The following is a 19,559-nucleotide window of genomic DNA, read 5'->3' on the forward strand; positions in this document are numbered from 1 at the left end:
GACATTGGAGTATACCTAAGGTGACCAGAGTTTAACATTGGTAAACCAGGACACCATTGACGGGGGGTTGGGGGGGAAGGTGGGTGAGTTCTTAATTAAAAATCTGGTCTATATGGAGCAACAAAAATTTTCATAGAATGCAAAAATAGTATTGTAATATTTCTTTTAATTTCAACATAAGTACAATTTACAAATATACATTAAAAATTATGTATAGTATTATTCTTTAGTATATTTCTCATTTGAGTGAATTTTAGTAGATTGTTGTCATTGTTTAAAAGGTCATAACATTTTTCCTAAGAATTTGTTAAATTATATTTTACACATAAAATGGCTTTCAAAGTCTCAACACTTAATTGTGATTTTTCTGACGTCCACACTTTATTTACCATAGAAAAAACGGGTTCAGTCGCAGCATTAGTTCCTGGTAAGGACAGTGTGTATCCCATAGTCATTAGTGCATTACTGTATGGAACATGGTTTGTTTCAAAATGATGAAATATTTCTAACCATTTGTTCTCTATTGCGATTTTTGCTGATGCCCAAGATTTAACTTTTTCCTTAACAATATATTTTTTTAATAATGATACCTTATAAGTCATAAGTGTCACTTTAAAGGCCGGTGCTAGACTTTTTGCCGCCGCTATAAAATATAAATAATACAAGTACTGTCTGCTAAATTCATGAAATAAATTAATTACTTACCTAAATTATCTGAATAGCTGATTTATTGACATCACTTGTTTAACTAGCACTAGCACGCAGTATGCTGTGTATCGTGTCTGAGAGACAGTTACAAAATGTTTTCGTTGTTGCCAATGCCAAAAAATGCCATTGTTCATTAAGTCCAAACAAGGGTGGTCAAATTCTAACAGCTGGTCAACAATGGGAACTTTGATAAGCAGTTCTCGATAAGCAGTTCTCAACAATTATTTGTTATTAAATTTTAACATTATAAAATTAACAATCTCAGAATGTGAATACAGGTCTATTGAAATAATCCAGTGAGACAAAAATAAGGAATTAAAAAAAATGAGTAAAGCCTTCAAGAGATGAACTATATTAAAGCAACCAAACCGATGAATTACCAGTATTTCTGAGGAGAAAAAGACAATAAAACATTTAGAAACCCTGTTTAGGAAATAATCATTGAAAATTTCCCAGGATTACCAAGGGATAAAAATATTCAGTCACTTTTGTTTGCAGTTGAAACTCTGAGAATTCAAAATTAACACTCTTGCCTGTGAGCTTCTTACAGACACCAGAAATAGCTTCAACCTTGTCTTCCGTGTTGTCCCGCTGGGTCTTGTCCAAGTGCACCTTTATGAGCCGGCTGCAGTCCAATTTCATGTGGATTCTCTTGCCCACAGTTTCACTTGGGAAGACTTAAGTCCCTCAAGGATTGCATCAGCTCCGGGGACGATTTTGCTTATTTTTTGTACGGCTTTTTCCAGTTGGCTTAGGTAGAATTCTCCTCTGGGCATTGAAGACAATGCGCTTCCCACTGAGCTTTTTCTCCAATTCGTGCACTAGCCAGACTTGAATTTTCTGGAAAGATTTCAGTTGATGAATGGGAACAAAGATGATGATAGCTTTCTGACCACCACCAACTTCAGTTTCCTTGGCTGCTGTTATATTCAGCTCCAGGAACTGATCCTTGAGGTCTGAGTTCATCTCAAGCTCCAGCAGGGCTTGGGAAATACCTGACTTGAACTCCTTTGGCTTCTCGCCATTGGGCTTCACGATCTTGGCGCTGGAGCTGAACATGGCCTTCTCCTTGCAGACAGCTGGCTAAGGAGGCGAGGAGAAAGATATTCAGATACTGGAGGCCCAAACATCATTAGGCAAGAAGGACTTCATATTATAATCACAATGACTAAAGTTGAAGCAGAAAAGAGAATTTTAAAATTAGCAAGAGAAAAGTATATTGTCACCAAAAAGGAAAGCCCATCAGACAAACAGATGACCTCTCAGAAGAAACCTTATAGACCTTAAGAGAATAGGATGGCATTTCCAAAGTGCTGTGAGGGTGAAGGTTAAAACTCCTCTCAGCCAAGAATTTTATATACTCAAGAATCAGCTTTATAAATGAAGAAAAAATAAAGTCTTTTCCAGGCAGGGACATGCTGAGAAAATTTATCACTGTTAGACTGGCCCTATAGGAAATAATCAAAAGAATCTTAAACATGGAAACAAAAGGTGTCAGTATTCACCATCACAACAATATAAAGTGTACAAGTCTTTTTTTTTTTTTTGAGACAGAGCCTCAAGCTATCCCCATGGGTAGAGTGCTGTGGCATCACAGCTCACAGCAACCTCCGACTCCTGGGCTCAAGCGAGTCTCCTGCCTCAGCCTCCCAAGTAGCTGGGACCATAGGCACCCGCCACAACGCCCGACTGTTTTTTTTTTGGTTGCAGCCGTCATTGTTTTGGTGGGCCCTGGTTGGATTTGAACCTGCCACCTTAGGTGTATGTGACTGGCACCGTAGCCACTTGAGCCACAGTTGCCAAGCCAAGTGTACAAGTCTTAACCAGTCACACAAAGGAACAAGAGGAAGGAACTAAAGGACAACATGATAGACGTGATTGAGTAAACCACAAAGACAAAAGGGAAAGAATTTATAGAACAACTAAAAGTCAGCCCTAAATATGACAGAAAAAGTCTCACACACACACACACATATATATCTCATAAGAGACAGAGTCTCACCTTGTTGCCCTCGGTAGAGTGCTATGGTGTTACAACTCAAAGCAACTTCTAGCTCTTGGGCTTAGGTGATTCTCTTGCCTCAGCCTCCCGAGGAGCTGGGACTACAGACAGCCACCACAACACCCAGCTATTTTTGTTGTTGCAGTTTGGTCAAGGCTGGGTTTGAAACCAACACCCTCGGTATATGGGGCTGGCGCTCTACTCATTGAGCCACAGGTGCTGCCCCTCACTTATCAATATTAACCTTGAATGTAAATGGATTTTATGCTGTCCTTAAAAGATCTAGTTTGGTAGGATGGATAAAATAATATGATCCAACTATATGCTGCTTACAACCCACCTTACCCATAAAGACACATATGGGTGAAAAAAGATATTTCAAATAGAAATCACAAGAAATCAAAAGTGGGCAGGCATAGCTATAGCTAGATAAAATAGACCTTAAAACAGTAAAAAAGAATGACACGGTCATCATATAATGATAAAGGCATCTATCCAGCAAGAGGATATAATGATCCTAAATATACATGCACCTAACTCTCAAGTACCCAGATTTATAAAACAAATATTACTAGAACCAAAGAAAAAGAGCAACACATTAGTAGTGGGAGGCTTTAGACTCATAGCACAGGTCAAATTATTAAGACAGAAAAAAAAATTGACTTTAGATTGGACTTAGAAAATATTTTCAAAATGGTTTTAACCTATTTCTCAGTTTATTAAAAAATATGTAGCTATATTTCTTAATTCATTTTTAAATGAAACAATGCATAATTTTAAAATAAAGAGGAGATATACTTAAGTATTGGCATTTGGTAGTTGTGATACATATTGTACTTTAAAGTAAATTCTGTAGTATTCAGAATTGAGATTTTTAGCCTACTATGTTTCAGTTAAATAGTGGGGAGGGAAGGACGTGGAAGGCAGTAGTGGAATCTAGAATGATGCTACTATATAATGTGTAATGTAAGCATCCCCATCCCTACTGGAGAAATTGCATCTTGTTCTCAAGTAGAGGAGAAGATATTTGGTGAGATATCTAAGTAGCCATATTTGATATCCTGTTAATAATTCATTGCCCTGAAGGGATCTCTCCTTCTCTTGATAATAATTATTGATCTTTAGGTAATGAGGTGTTGGGGTCCAGAAATCCTGAATGTCCGTTAAGGGCCTTTGAGAGTAGAGGAGGGTGATGAATACATCAGGCTTGGCCACCCTCTAGTGGCTGCTATGGCCATACTGCAACTTCACCTGAACCTCTGTTAATGTACACCAGGAGGGATAATGGCTGAGGGACTCGTTTATATAGATTTCTTTTCTGTCTTATAGAGGAAGCCATCTGGAATAATAAATATGGATGAACAACTTTAGTGAGGAGTTACCTTAAATATCAACATACCCATAATCTGAGTAGTATGATTATGAATGACTTTATTTTCATAATTATACATTTCTGCATTTTTGGCATTTTATTTTTTAAAAACTGTTTGGTTTTTTGTTTTTAAGCCACTGAAATAAAAAGGGAAACTCAGAAGCAAGAAAGCTCCACTTACTGATCACCTTTATGTGGCAGACACTGTTACATACCTCATCTTTAGTTCTTAAAATACAGATTGGAATTACATTGATTATTGCATTAAAGATTTATTTACTATGTCTTGTATTTCATTCAACTCCATTTGAGATTTTAATGGAAAACTGATCATTCTCTAACATTTCTGTGGCAGAGTTCTTTCTGATGCTGTTTCCCAGAATGTTCTTTCACTCTACCTCAATCTTACCTGGTAAACTCCTCTTTCTCCTTTAATGAATATCTCAAATGCACCTTCTTTTTGAACCACTATCCATTCCTATGATGCTTCAAAGTAAACATTCTGTGTTCATATTAGTCTTGTAATATTTAAATGCAGATCTTACTGCCTTCTCCTGGTTATTTATGCATTTTGCCTACTTCCTAGCTTTGCTGTGCCTTTTTATATCCTACAGCCATAGAATACTACATAGAAGCACAGAATAAATATTTGTCTAAAACAATATATTGAAATTTTTTGCCTACCTCAGATTGCAATGTGATGGTATTTGCCTTTTTAAAAAATCAGTTACTTGGTACTGGAACACATTCTTCTAGAACAGTGGTTCTCAACCTCCCTAATGCTGCGGCCCTTTAATACAGTTCCTGTGGGTCACAACCCACAGGTTGAGAACTGCTGTCCTAGTACCAGTTTTTCAAATGGGGTGTAGGTGCTTACGTCATAAAATATTGATTTTAAAACTTTGCCATACATTTTTAAACTGGAGAGTTTTAAAAATTCTAGTGCCCAGATCATATCTTATGCCAATTAAGTCAAAAGTTTGAGATGGGAGCAAGGTATCAGTATTTTTTTAAAAAAAAATCCCATCTGATTTCAAAATACAGCAAAAGTTTATGAACTGTGGCCCTGTTTAACCTATACTGCATAGGTGTTAAATTCCTGACATTTTAAAACTTAGTATTTTTACGGGAAAATACCTTTCCAAGGCAAGTGCAAAGCATTTGATGGCTCAAGACCCACAGATAAGTAACAAGCTTAACATCCAGATACATTTACTATTAAAGGAAGCATTTGTTCAGTTTATTCTCAAATGGTCTCCATTTTTTTCCCCCTAGGAACTAGGGTTGGGCGGAGAGAATGAGTGAATGAATGAGGAGGATAAAGCAGATGGGGATAAAATGTAAACAGTTGTTGAATCCTGTAAAGGGTATATGGAATTTCCTGGTATTAATCTTGCAACTCTTTTGTGAAAGTTTGTAAAACTTTTTAAAAGTTCTGTTAAGGGCTAAAGAAATTGAGTTTAATTCACATAGCTCTCTAATTGGTAAAATATTAGAGATTTTTGGTTTTAATTTTTAAAAACACAGATGTACATAGAGTATATATCTGGCTGCAGTCTCTTGCTCCTGGGGACCTGTTTTCTAAAAACAGGAGTCACTTCCTTTTTAATCTTAAGGATGTAAAGATGATTATGTGTAGTTAAGTATCAACCCACCTCTATATCAGTCTCTTACCACTTTTTCTTTCTGCTTCATAGGCACAAAATATTATTTCTTCTAAGATACTTAAAAGGGATGAAGATACAATTGTGCAAATTCAGAAAGGTTTTCTAAACACAAAGGAATTTGCTAGTTTTTGTGCGTGTCTTTGTTTCTTTCTTTCATTTATTCCTACATCAAATTATATAATTTTCCCATATACAGGTTTCCCATAGAAGGTTTTAGTTGGAAGATGGTACCTTAGATTATTTGGTTTAATCTCCTAACATGTATGGTTTACTATTTCTCTTATATTCTAGAATTTAACATTGAATATATACCTTTAGGAAAAACTTTTTAAGACTGTGGCTGTTGTTTCTTTTTTAAAGACTGTGACTAAGGAAAATACAAATTAAAACAAATATGAGATAATTTCACAGCATCATATTGGCAAAAATTAAAATGTCTGGCAAGGCATATGTTAGTGAGGTTGCCTGGGCTCTGGTCTTGGTGGGAGGGTGAGTTGAATGCTACCTTCATGAGTAGTTTGACAACTTGCTAAAGGCAACATTCTTTTTGGCCTGGAATTCCTTTTCTAAGAAATGCTTATACAGAAGATACAGGTATAGCAGGTATAAGAATATTCATTATAGCAGTATTTGTATTGGTGGAAAAATTAGAAATAAGCCGGCTGTTCAGCAGCAGATGAATATATTAATGGTGGTTTATTCTTACACTAGAAGACCCTAAACCTGTCAGCAAGGAATACATCTCAAAAACATAGCTGAGTTAAAAAAATAAGTTTTGGAATGATGTCTATGTATGAAGTTTAGAAACATGCAAAATCGTGCTGTTGGTGACTGTGTTTATTTGTAGAAATAGCATGAAAATGTGCATTAGAATGCAATTCTGAACCAAATTTAGGATAATGTTTACCTCTAAGAAAAAGAGATTGGAATGGAATTGGGGGAGAGGACACAGACCTTCAACTTGACCTGCAGTATTTTCTTTCATTTTAAAACTCTGAAGCAAATCCAATGAAATGTTAAGATTAGACAGAGCTAGCTAGTAGGTACAGTTGTCATGTTATACTCTCTATATAATTTTCCATACATTTATGTTGAAATATGTGATTTAAATTATAGCCTAAGAATATGGGGAGGGTGAAGGGAGGGAGGGTTATTGGAGGGATCACTTCTGTGGTTTGCCTTACAAGGGTACAAGTGAATCTTTCTAAGAGTAGAATATAAACGTCTTAATAACTAAGAAAATGACACAAAGGCTATGTTAACCAGTTTGATGAAAATATTTCAAATTGTATATGAAAACACCACACTGTACCCCATGATTGCATTAATGTACACAGCTATCATTTAATAAAAAAAAAAAAAGGAAATAAGACATAAACCCATTAAGTAAAAAAAGAAAAAAAGAAATATGTGATTTATATACATTTTGGGTAGTATGTTTATAAGGGGCCACAAATTCAGTCATCACTAGTAACGGAGAACAGCTGACCATCTCTTGCATGTATCCCTGCAACCTAAGTAAGGCAGCAAGTTCAGAACTTAGGTTTTGGAGTGAAATATATCTGGGTTAAAATTTCAGTTTCTCCACTTTTTAACCATCTGACTTTGGGCTTTGTATGTTTATCTGTGAGGTAACAATCAAAATCATAGGGGTGGGTCGTACGTTAGAACAATTAAATTATACCACGAATAGTAATCACTCAATATAACAGCACTTTTCTTATCCTTTAACCATGTAGATCAAATCATTTTTGTTTCAAGGAGCCATCCTTCGGTGGAGGGGCATGGTAGAGACTATATATTACATATATAATATTGCTGGTTTTCTTGTATGACTGACATTAAAACTTTGTAAACTATAAGTTTGTACCGTAATATGCTATATTTGACTTATATTCTGTACTGAGTTCCACCTAAAAACTTCATTGTGAAAGAGCATTGAGGTTAACTTTGTACTGTGCCTTTCTCTTTTAAAAGGAAAACCTTTTAAAAATAGATCGGTTACTTATAATTTTGCAACAACTAAAAATCCTCATTTTTTTGTTCGTTTGTTTTGGGGACAGAGTATTCAGTTGGCATCATCACAGCTCACTGCAACCTCAAACTCCTGGGCTCACCCAGTCTTCCTGCCTCAGCCTACCAAGGCTGCACCGCCACACCCAGCTAATTTTTCCGTTTTTTAGTAGAGATGAGGTCTTGCTCTTGCTCAAGCTGGTCTCGAACTTCTGAGCTCAAGCAATCCTGCTTCGGCCTCCCACAGTGCTGGGATCACAGGCATGAGCTACTGTGCTCTGCCACAAATCCTCATCATAATGAATTGTCCAATAAAAATTATGAATAAGAACTGGTGTAGATCTATAAAGACAAGTATAGGGGTGGCGAATGAAATCTTATTTCATGGACTGAAAAAAATTCTTTCTATGCAATCTTTTTCTTAATTTTCAAAACAAGATTACCAATAATGTATTTTTTAAACTGTTCTTTGAGAACTGGAATTTTATTCATAAGCCAAACTCAGACATCTAGCCATGGGATACTTCCTTTCTGTGTGTCAAAGAGGGAAGCAGGTAGAGGTCCCTTATTTCACTCTGATGTCTTGAACTTCCCTTTTCTAACTTGGCATTGTACCTTTTGGTTAAAATCATCAAATCGGGAGGTGAGGGAGTAGTACACTGATAACAGAGGACATTTTATTTTAAAAGTCCTTCCTGGCTCGGTGCCCACAGCACAGTAGTTATGGCGCCAGCTACATATAAAGACTGATGGGTTCAAATCCAGCCCAGGCCAGCTAAACAGCAGTAACAACTGCAACAGAAGAAAATAGCTGGGCGTTGTGGCAGGCGCCTGTAGTCCCAGCTAGTTGGGAGGCTGAGGCAAGAGAATCGCTTAAGCCCAAGAGTTAGAGGTTGCTATGAGCTGTGATGTCGCTCTACCGAGGCTGACATAGTGAGACTCTGTCTCAAAAAAAAAAAAAAAAAAAAAAAAAAAGGCCTTCCTAGTGAAAGGATTATAGACATTTTAGAGTTGTGGATGTTTGGCCGGTGCCCATAGCTAAAGGGAGTGAGGAAGAGTGTTTGGACCCCAACTGTATGATAGAAATGGAACAACTTCCTTGTTCAGCATCTACCAGTGAATTGGTCATACCTAGAAACACCAGTCCATAAGATAACACACAACTTATGGAGGGGCAGGAAGCTTTGGGATAAAGCACAGGAGGAAAAACCCAGGCAGGGAGGTTTGGGCAGAGACTGTTTGGCATTCATTGGAAACATCGCCTTTCCATTACACAATGACTTCCACTGGTATTTGAAGCTAGTTATTAGTGTGCCCGGTGAGCCATGCATTCCTGAGGTAGTTCAGTGTTTTTAAAATAAAGTCTGAAAGCTTGATCTGCTTAGTTCCACTAAACTGCTGTTCATATTTTTCTGAAGACGCTTTAGCAGAGCCTGTCTTCATTTTGTGAATACTAAACTGTAAACAGTGTTCTCAAAGCAAATACACATTTTTAGAATTTCTGTATTTGATACTTGAAAAGTTGGAGTGGGGAGAGAGATCTGGTATTTATGATTCATTGGAGGGAGAAACCCCTCCTCTCATTTGAAAAATAGAACCACATATTTTCTGTATATGTATTTCTTTTTTTTTTTATTTTACCTTCCTAGCCAAAGATATGCACCTGTTCATATTATGGAAATAGGTGTTAACTTTCTCTAACAATAGAAAATGATATTTATGTCAGAATTCCTAGATTTCTAGTTTTGGGTTTTGTCTCCTCCCTTAAGTTTCTATCCTGGTGTTTTTTCAACCTTTTTTTTTTTTAATCTCGTGGTACATTTGAACCTATAGTTTAACTTCTATGGCACACTTAAATTGTGTTGATCAAAAAAAGAGTTAAAAGGAAAAGAATATACTTACCATGCTTTGATCTTCTTTCTAAGATAATTAATGATCTTTAAAAATTTTCATGGCACACCTAAGATCCTCTCACAGCACACCAGTGTGCCGTGGCACACTGGTTGAAAATCAGTATACTATACCTTTATTTTCAAAAAGTATGCTTTTCCTAGTTTCCTAGAAAACTACTTATACCCCCAAGCCCTACTTCCTTTTGCAGACTTAGAGGGTCAGCTCTCTTTTACATTTGTGTTTTATTTGTTTTTGAGACAGAGTCTCACTTTGTCACCCTTGGTAGAGTGCTGTGGCGTCATAGCTCACAGCAACCTCCAACTCTTGGGCTCAAATGATTCTCTTGCCTCAGCCTCCCAGGTACGTGGGACTACAGGCGCCTACCACAATACCTGGCTATATTTAGAGAGGGTCTCCCTCTTGCTCAGGCTGGACTAGATCCCAGAAGCTCAGGCAATCTACTCACCTCGGCCTTCCAGAGTGTTGGGCTTACAGGCGTGAGCCACCTTGCCTGGCCTTTTTGCATTTGCTGATGGACTGAGACGACATTACACTATCACAGCTTAGAAACCAGTTATCTTAATATGGTATGAATTTAGTATATTCACATGTGGCTTTCAAAATAAGGGTCAGGTAATGTCATCTGTAACCTGACTCCTAAATAATGAAAACACAGTATAAATCTGTAAGATGGTTATTAACTTGGTCATTGATAATTTTTGTATTTTTGTATTTTTTTTTTTTTGGAGACAGAGTCTCAGTCTGGCACCCTGCCATGGTGTCATAGCTCACGGGGACCTGAAACTCTTGGGTTGGAGTGATCCTCTGGCCTCAGTTTTTCTATTTTTGTTAGAGATGGGGTCTTGCTCTTGCTCAGGTTGGTCTCGAACTCCTGAGCTCAGGCAATCTGTCTACCTCAGCCTTCCATATTCATTATTTTTGTTATAAAAGAGATCTGCTGATACTACATATTTCATTGTCTTCTCATACTAATACATGAAAAATAAAAACATTTAAGTTTGCATTTTGAAATGACATACAAAGAACCTCAAACTATTATATCTTGTAATATAAATATTACAATAAAGCTATCTCAAGTAATGTTTTTCTCTTTTTACTATATTTTCAAAGCATATAACTTTTAAATTTTTTAATGTAAAAACTTAGTTTTTGAAGAAGTACACACCTGTGAAATTTTTTCAAAGCATAAAAAGGTATACAGTTATCTTTCCTGATCCCTGTCCACACGTTTGCTACCCCATTTGTATGCTCATTTTGTTTTTCATATTTACACATTATGTTGTATGTTTTTCTTTATACTCAGAGTGTCCTGGAGATCATTTCATTATCAGTATAAATGAAGTTGGAATTGACTCATTCTTTTATTATGGTAGAATCCTTTTACATTATACTACAATTTATTGAAGCAGTTCTCTGGTTTTGGATATGTAGGCTTTCTTCCCCAGGCTTTTACTAAAGCAACTTTACAGTTAATATCTGTATACATAGGGCACTTCATACGTGCAAGAATTATCTGTAAAATGAACTCATAGACATAGAATTGATGGGTCAGCAAGTATGTGCAGTTTTAATTTTGATATTGCCAAATTGCTGGCTGTTGAAGCTGCACAGTTTATTCTCCCACTAGCTACGTTTGAGAGTTCATTCTCTTGATAGAACAGAACAAACAATCCTTGCTGATCTAATAAACAGATTTTTAAGTAGTACCTTCTTTTGCTTTATTTTTTGTATATCCTGAGGTTGAACATTTTTTCATACACTTAGTGGTTGAGATTTCTTTTCTGTGAATTGTGTGTTCATGTTCTTTGTCTATTTTTCTGTTAAGCTTTGGGTCTTTTTTATTAGTGGGAACCCTTCCATATTAAGGAAATGAGTTCATTTTCTGTACCGTGTTGCAAATATTTTCTCCAGGTGTTTGTCATTTGGTCATTTACGGCATGTGTTATAGTGCAGAGTGTTTTTATTTTTATATTGTCAAATATATTAGTCTTTGATGGCTTCTGGGTTTTGTTTCAGATTCAAAGCCTGTCCCGTCTCTGAAATTAAAAAGAAAAATTCATATTTTGTTTGAATACTTTTTTTGATTTTGCTTTTTATGTTTAAGCGGGCTTATCTTTGTTGATAAAAAACATCTCAAATGTTAATGTCCCAAACACCATTTTGGTTTTCTCCTAACGCTTCTGCTGTTTAGTTGTAGGACGGCCTAATAGACTGTAGATCCAGACACAGGATCAAATCACAGCTTTGCTACCTAACTGCAGTGTGAGATAGACTAATGTATCTTAAGTCTCTGTTTTCTCATATGTAAAGTGAGGACAGTTATACCTGCCTCTAGAGTAGTTATGAAAATCAGAAGAGAATGTATGTATTAATTAAATTCTTATAATAGAGTATCATAATTAATAAAGCAGTATGCATTAGTTCTCTTTCTTCTTTTGACCTTGGTGTCAGAGTGATGGGAAAAAAATTTACGGAATAGAATCAGTTGATGATTAAAATCATTTTCCAAGTTATCTCATAAAATCTGTGCCTTAGCGACACTTTTACATTACTAAACAAGTCTCTGATGTAACTGTCCATGGCATTTTTTATAATTAAATGGTAGCATTTTCTTTCCAAAGAGGAAACAACTGCTGGTTTATATGTTAAAGCAAGAAAGCTACACAGTGGCATGTGAATAAATTTTCTTTTAAATTCTTTCTCCATAAAAAGAAGTTTAGAAAATACCTCTTCTTATTTTGCCCCTTTCCCCATTACACCGTCTGATATTGTCCAGATTGCTGTGGATCTTCTCACCAAATGAGTTTTGTATCTCTAAGTTAATTTTCTGCCAGAATCACTTCAGGCTGATGACTATGGTGTTTGTGTATCCATTAAGCACACTGCCAGGATATGTCCACTACTTTCTACCTCTCCCATTAAACAGCTGTCAGCCAGTTTACAGAGCTACTCCCTAGCTCTGCATTAATTGTAGGGAGCCATGGTATGCCATGTAAAATGATGTCTGAAGGAGTTATGTAGAGCTGGCTTAGATATCTATCACAAGGTAAACATAAATTCTGCCATCATGGGGTCAAATTTATTAATGTTTTATACTTGCATAAATAGAAAAGATATAAAAGGAAGTTAATTTTTAAAATTCTGTCACTTGGTTAACCTTTCCTTTTCTTCATTAAACAACCTCCAACTAGTAAAATTCAACAATTTAGAACAAGCACATATCAGAGGAATCTTGGGTAAAAAGCTCTCATTAAAGTTGTATATGGCACCCTGCTGAGCCTTACAATTGGTTTTTGAAATGAAAATCGGTTAGAGTAAACATTATCCTAGCTGCTGTGATAAATAATGTGGAGAAGATTAATGATTGTCTGTGAAAGCCAGTGAGCATTAAGTCTGCTAACTGTGCCCTTTTTAAAAGGTGGAGGTGAGAAAGGTAGCAGGGAAAAAGAAAGGATCGAGCTTATCTTCTTTATATGAATTAGTGATTTCCCTGGGTAAAACCAAAGAAGCTTTAAATTTCAACAATATCCCCGAGGACTAGAATTTTTCATTGACTAGCAATAGTAAGGTGGAACCTGGGAAGGGGAGGGGGGTGAGGAAAAAACCACATTCTTCATGTAACATTAATGGCCCTCTCTTATTCACACTGTAGTTTTCTTTTTCCCTTTTGCTGAATAAGTTGTGGTTTTCTAATTTCTTCTCTGGGGCAAGTGTCTGACAATACATGGGTGGAAAATTAGTGATGATAGAGTAAATGCCTTTCCTCTTCACACATTGCATGCATCATTGGAAGTAAAACTGAGCAGGGCTACTCTTAGAAGCTTGGATTTTAGGGGCTGCCCAAGATTGTCCCTCCTTTCTCCATCAACCACAAATCCCTTTGTTTTCTGAGACCTTCTGTGTGAGGCAGGGAGAGTGGTACCAGCACTGTGGTGTTAAATAGTGCCCTGATAGAGAAAGAATGGCTTAGATGGGTATTTAAGGAACTATCAATACTTAAATATAGGTTTTTATATCACAGCAGACTTAGAATGATATCAGCACCAATCTATTCTGTGATTTGGAAATCAAATCCAGTATCAGAACCAAAGTGAGATTTAAAAAAATTTTTTTCCAGTATTTTATTAGGCAATTTTTTTAAACATACAGTACAGTAATTCTTTCAATTATACAGAATTATACAATGATCACCCATGTATCCACCACATACATTTTTATAATTTTTTTCTTTTTCTTCACATGTAGAAAATTTGTTCATAGGGAGGCCACAAGTTTTGCGCTCCTCATCACAGTGATCTCAGATTCCAGTTGGGTATGTTATAAATAGCGGAGCCATTTTTCAGGCCCCTTGTTTTGAGCACATGCCTTCAAAGTTAATTTTTTTTTTTTTTTTGAGACAGGGTCTCACTGTGTCGCCCCAGGTAGAGTGCTGTGACATCACAGCTCACAGCAACCCCAAATTCTTGGGCTTAAGTGAGTCTCTTGCCTCAGCTTCCCAAGTAGCTGGGACTACAGGGGCCTGCCACAATGCCTGTGTTTTTTGTTTTTTGTTTTTTGGGGTTTTTTTGGTTGTAGTTGTTGTTTGGCAGGCCCAGGCTGGATTTAAACCCTCCAGCTCCGGTGTATGTGGCTGGCGCCCTAGCAGCTGAGCTACAAGCACTGAGCCTATTGTATTTTTTTAAAATGTGATGTCTTGTAAATTCTTGCTATTCAAAGTATGCTCCTCATTACCTGGGAGTATATTTGAAACGCAGAATCTTTGGCCTTTCCCTAGACATGCCAAAAGTCAAAATCTATATTTGAATAAGACCACCAAATTACTAGAATGCACATTGAACTTTGAGAAGTTCTGCTGTAACCATAGCCTGCTTTTCTAAAATTAGCATCTATTATACTTTTACTGTTGTCCAAAGTATACAGGATGCTTTTTTTTTTTTTTTGAGACAGCTCCTCAAGCTATCCCCCTGGGTAGAGTGCCATGGCATCATGCTCACAGCAACCTCCAACTCCTGGGCTCAAGCGAGTCTCCTGCCTCCGCCTCCCAAGCAGCTGGGACCACAGGCGCCCACCACAGCGCCTGGCCATTTTTTGGTTGCAGCCATCGTTGTTTGGCGGGCCCGGGCTGGGGATTCGAACCCGCCACCTTAGGTGTATGTGGCTGGCGCCTTAGCCGCTTGAGCCACAGGCGCCGGGCCCAGGATGCTTTTCAAAAGAAAAAAAAAAAATGCCTTTTATTTTACCAATAGGAAGCTTGATCATGATTTTAATTTCATTGCAATGGCACACTATTTGGTGTTCTTTCTGCTTCTTCCTGGAAATGCTATTTATAAATGCAGTTATTTCTACCTAATCTCTTCAAGAGATATAAGTCAACTCTTAGCTGGTCTTTTGATACCATTGTAGTAACAACAGCTACCATTTATTAAAAGTTTACTGTGTTGGGCGGCACCTGTGGCTTAAGGGATAGGGTAACAGCCCCATATGCTGGAGGTGGCAGGTTCAAACCCAGCCTCAGCTAAAAAAAAAAAAAAAAGTTTACTGTGTTGCAGACACTATCCAAAGTTTATAAAGGTCTCTGATTTGATTCTTAAAATACCCTTTTCCTCCTCCTCCCCCTGCCTCCCTTTGTTTTTTTCAAATGAGGAAGTAGGCTCAGAGAACTTTAATGTGACTTGTTCAGGATATATTCAGATTGATTTTGAGTTCATACCTTCAGCCAGTGTGTTTTTCTGTTCCTTTGCTTTTTGGTCAGAATTTATCTAAGGGTAAAATATATAATTTTTACTAATTTGTAATATGTACTTGGTTTATGATTATTAAAATCTTATGGGGCACAGCACAACTTGATTTGGGGGGAAGGGAAGGGCAATATCTTGCTTTTTTGCCTGGACATGAGGGCAATAGCATGATTATGGCTCACTGCCACCTCAAACTCCCAGACTCGAGATCCTCCTGCCTCAGCCTTCCGAGTAGCTGGAACTATAGGGGCACATCACCACACGCAACTAATTTTTCTAGTTTGGATAGAGATGTGGCCTCACTGCGCTGCTCAGGCTCACCTTGGACTCTTTAACTTAAAGAGATCCATCCTCCCACCTTGGCCTCCCAAAGTGCTAGGATCACAGGCTGAGAACTTGATTTTAATGGCTTCAGACTGGAATAAGGATTCTAGTACAATTTTGCCACTGACTGTCTTGATGACTCTTACTTTCGTTGGTTATATTTTTTTCTTATAAACTTGGGGTATTACTGCTAACATTTACTAAGACATTTTAATAACAGCTGGCAAAGTGGCTCACACCTGTAATCCTAGCACTTTGAGAGGCCAAGCCAGGAGGATTGCTTCAGGCTGGGAGTTCAAGACCAGCTTAGACTCCACAAAAGAAAAAAAAAAGTAAAATAAGCCAGGCATGGTAGTGTGGCCCATAGTCTCAGTTACTTGGGAGGCTGAGGCAAGAGGATTACTTGAACCCAGGAGTTCAAGACTGTATTACACTAAGGTCTGTGAATAGCCACTGCAACTCTAGCTTAGGCAGTATGGCGAATCCCTATCTCTGAAAAAAAAATCTTTAAGCAGTTAATAACATTGGCCAAGTGTAGAAAACACTGGGTTTAATATTTTTTTCTGCAGAGTAGAATACTGATTCAACCTAGCATTTCCACTGCTAGGCATTGCAAAGAATTGAAAATAGATACATAAACAAGTGCACATACACCTATACGTTCACAGCAGCACTACACACAATAGCCAAAAGGTGGTAGCAGCCTGTATGTCTGTCATTGGATGAATGATTAAACAACTTAAGGTATGTCCATGCAATGGAAAATTATCCACAAAAAGAAATGAAGTGCAGTTACATTCTACACTGTGAATGAACCTCAGAAACATTAATGCTAAGTGAAAGAAGCCAGATGGGAGTGGTCACTTACCTAATGATTCAGCTTGAATGAAATACACAGGATAGGTAAATCTTACAGAGACAGACTCAGATCGGGAGTTACCAGAGACAGTGGGTAGGGTGAACAGGAAGAAGGTAAGGTATTAGGTATTAGGTTGGGTTTCCTTTTGGTGGGATGAAAATTTTTTGGTACCAGAAAGAGGAAGTGGTCACACAATGTTTTAAGTGCACTAAAAGCCATTGAATTGTTCACTTTAAAGTAGTTCATTTTATGTTATATGAATTTCACCTTAACGTAAGTTATATGTATTTTCATTAGTTTTCCTTTTTGGATCCTTTAGTGTATTTGATGCACATTCACATGTCACATCATCATTCTGAGAGGTAACTCTTATCAGATTTCACATGTTTACTAGATTTTAATATTGGACTCATTTATTACATTCTTTTATTTTAGTAGTAAGTTTCCATTTTCTAACTTAAGGTTTAGTAGAGTTACTGTAAAAATGGCAGCATTAAAAAGCCATTTTTCCCTCCAGGAATTCACAAGTCACGTATTTCATAAGGGGACATTACTAAGGAGAGACAAAGTTATTTTTTTGTTCATATCAATACATTTCTCAAAATTCTTTATGGTGTTTTCACCTCTTAGGAATTAAGGAAGTTAAGGAAGAAAAGTGGTAGTTTATGTACATCCAATGAGGAAGAGAATTTCTCTAAATGCTTTTATTTTTTTGAAACTTGAATTAACACTGGGGTCAGATTACTATAAAATGTGTATGAAAATAATAGCATCTTGTGAATTTTCTGTCTATTGTGTTCTTATGATATCCTTAATTATGCTGAATTTGTGGTATTTATGGCTACAAAGCATTAGCTTTTAAACAGCAGATTAATCTGACAGATAACTTATTCATCTTTCAGCCAGTCTCATCTATATAGGGAATATTATTCAGCCATGAAAGGAATAAAGTACTGATATATTCTATAACATGGATGTATTTTGAAAATATTATGCTACATGTAATAAACCAGGCACAAAAGACCATATAGTATATGATTTCGTTTATGTGAAATGTCCAGAAAAGACAAATTTATAGGGACAGAAAGTAGAATGGTGTTTGCCTAGAGTTTAGAGGGGAGTTGGAGGAGAATGAGGAGATCACTGCTAAATGGGTACCTAGTTTCTCTTTGGGGTGATGAAAATGTTCTAAGATTGCTTGTGGTGATGGTTGCACAACTCTGTGAATACAATAAAGCCCCTTGAACCCCTGAATTATATTCTTTAGATGGATGAACTTTATAGTCCATGAATGTTACCTCAATAAAGCTATTACCAAAATAAATTATTACTTTAAAAATATTTATTTATTATTGTTTGGGATTCATTGAGGGTACAAAGAATTAGGTTATTACACTGATTGCGGTTGTTAGGTAAAGTCCCTCTTGTAATTATGTCCTGCCCCCAAGACGTGTGCCCTACATCTTAACACCCATCCCCACCCCATTCCCCTACCCGCTTCCTTTGTATTAGATCATGTGTTGCCTTCATATTAGAATTAGAAAAAAATTACTGAGAAATCATTTTCCAGATCCATTTTAAAACCCAGTTCTTCAAAGAAATGTATTAATCTTTCCATTCCCTAAATACTCATGAATCTCATTTATACTGGATCATTTTATACTGGAAACATCATTTTTATGGTCTTTTTTTTTTCCTTCTGGAAACAAGAGTCACTCTGTTGCCTCAGTGAGAGTGCCATAAGGTCAGCGTGGCTCACAGCACCCTCAAACTACTGGGTTCAAGTGATCGTCTCACTTCAGCCTGCCCAGTAGTTGGGATTATAGGCATCTGGTAGACACCCAGCTAATTTTTCTAATTTTAGCAAAGACCAAGTCTTCCTCTTGCTCAGTCTGGTCTGAGCTCAAGGGATCCTCCTGCCTTGGCCTCTTAGAGTGCTAGGATTATAGGCATAATCCACTAGAACTGGCCTGGGTCTTTCTGTATGAATCCTGATTTTCCGATCTAAAGTCCTGTGACTACTACTTCTTTTGTCCCATGTTTAGCACCGTGATCAGAAGCTTTTTACTCACAGAAGACATCAAGAAATGCTTGGTGGCTCGGCGCCTGTGGCTCAAGCGGCTAAGGCGTCAGCCACATACACCTAAAGTGGCGGGTTCGAATCCCCAGCCCGGGCCTGCCAAAGAACAATGACAGCTGCAACCAAAAAATGGCCGGGCGTTGTGGCGGGTGCCTGTGGTCCCAGCTACTTGGGAGGCGGAGGCAGGAGACTCGCTTGAGCCCAGGAGTTGGAGGTTGCTGTGAGCATGATGCCATGGCACTCTACCCAGGGGGATAGCTTGAGGCCCTGTCTAAAAAAAAAAAAAATTAAAGAAATGCTTGGTAACTGTAGAAGGTCTTTGATGTTGCTTAATCAGCTTTGAGCCTTATGCATCAAATTATAGATTCTGATAACAGTTATTGTTTGTAATATTTTAGAATTTCTTGTGGTAGGTGTTATGGTTCTTTGCATTTTAGTAAAATAATTTTATGTGTGCGTGCAGTTCAATACTAGATAACTCCCTCAAGGTGTGAGTACTCTATTGGAAAACAAATTTAGTTTTAGTTCTCAACCTGCATATCAGCTAGTTTGCTTTCTTACAGATGAAATCCCAGGTTTAAGTTTTTGAATTGATTAGTGTTTACTCAATAAGGAATGAATTTACTGACTTCAAAAAAGTCAATAAATTTCAATTCCATTTCATAAATAGTTCCCCCAGTCCAAGAAGAGAGGCCTTCAGAGCCTACACAGGGCTCTAAGGATATGGACGCTAGTGATAGGTAATGAACAGTTAGCTCAAGTGAAATGGTGTTGTCATGTGGTTACAAACATCTGTTAGTCCTTCAAAACAAAGTATAGTTAAGAGAATAGGTTATAGTGATTTTCTACCATGTCACTCTACGTCTTGCTTTTTAAAATTTT

The 19,559-nt window shown here is 37.2% G+C and overlaps 1 protein-coding gene, 1 non-coding gene and 1 pseudogene across 2 annotated transcripts in view; 1 reads left to right on the top strand and 2 right to left on the bottom strand.

Annotated features, from left to right (window-relative positions):
• The window catches only part of ZFAND3 (zinc finger AN1-type containing 3), a 376,393-nt gene that overhangs the window by 227,656 nt on the left and 129,178 nt on the right, over positions 1-19,559 (top strand). The window lies entirely within an intron of this gene.
• LOC105886912 lies at positions 930-2,259 on the bottom strand (annotated as a pseudogene).
• LOC111725142 lies at positions 13,914-14,042 on the bottom strand. The gene has a single exon (XR_002773281.1). It is a non-coding gene; the product is annotated as a small nucleolar RNA SNORA11 (small nucleolar RNA).

The sequence above is a fragment of the Otolemur garnettii genome, unplaced genomic scaffold (assembly GCF_000181295.1).
Source record: "Otolemur garnettii isolate 467f Iridium unplaced genomic scaffold, OtoGar3 scaffold00031, whole genome shotgun sequence".
Classification (NCBI taxonomy): Eukaryota; Metazoa; Chordata; class Mammalia; order Primates; family Galagidae; genus Otolemur; species Otolemur garnettii.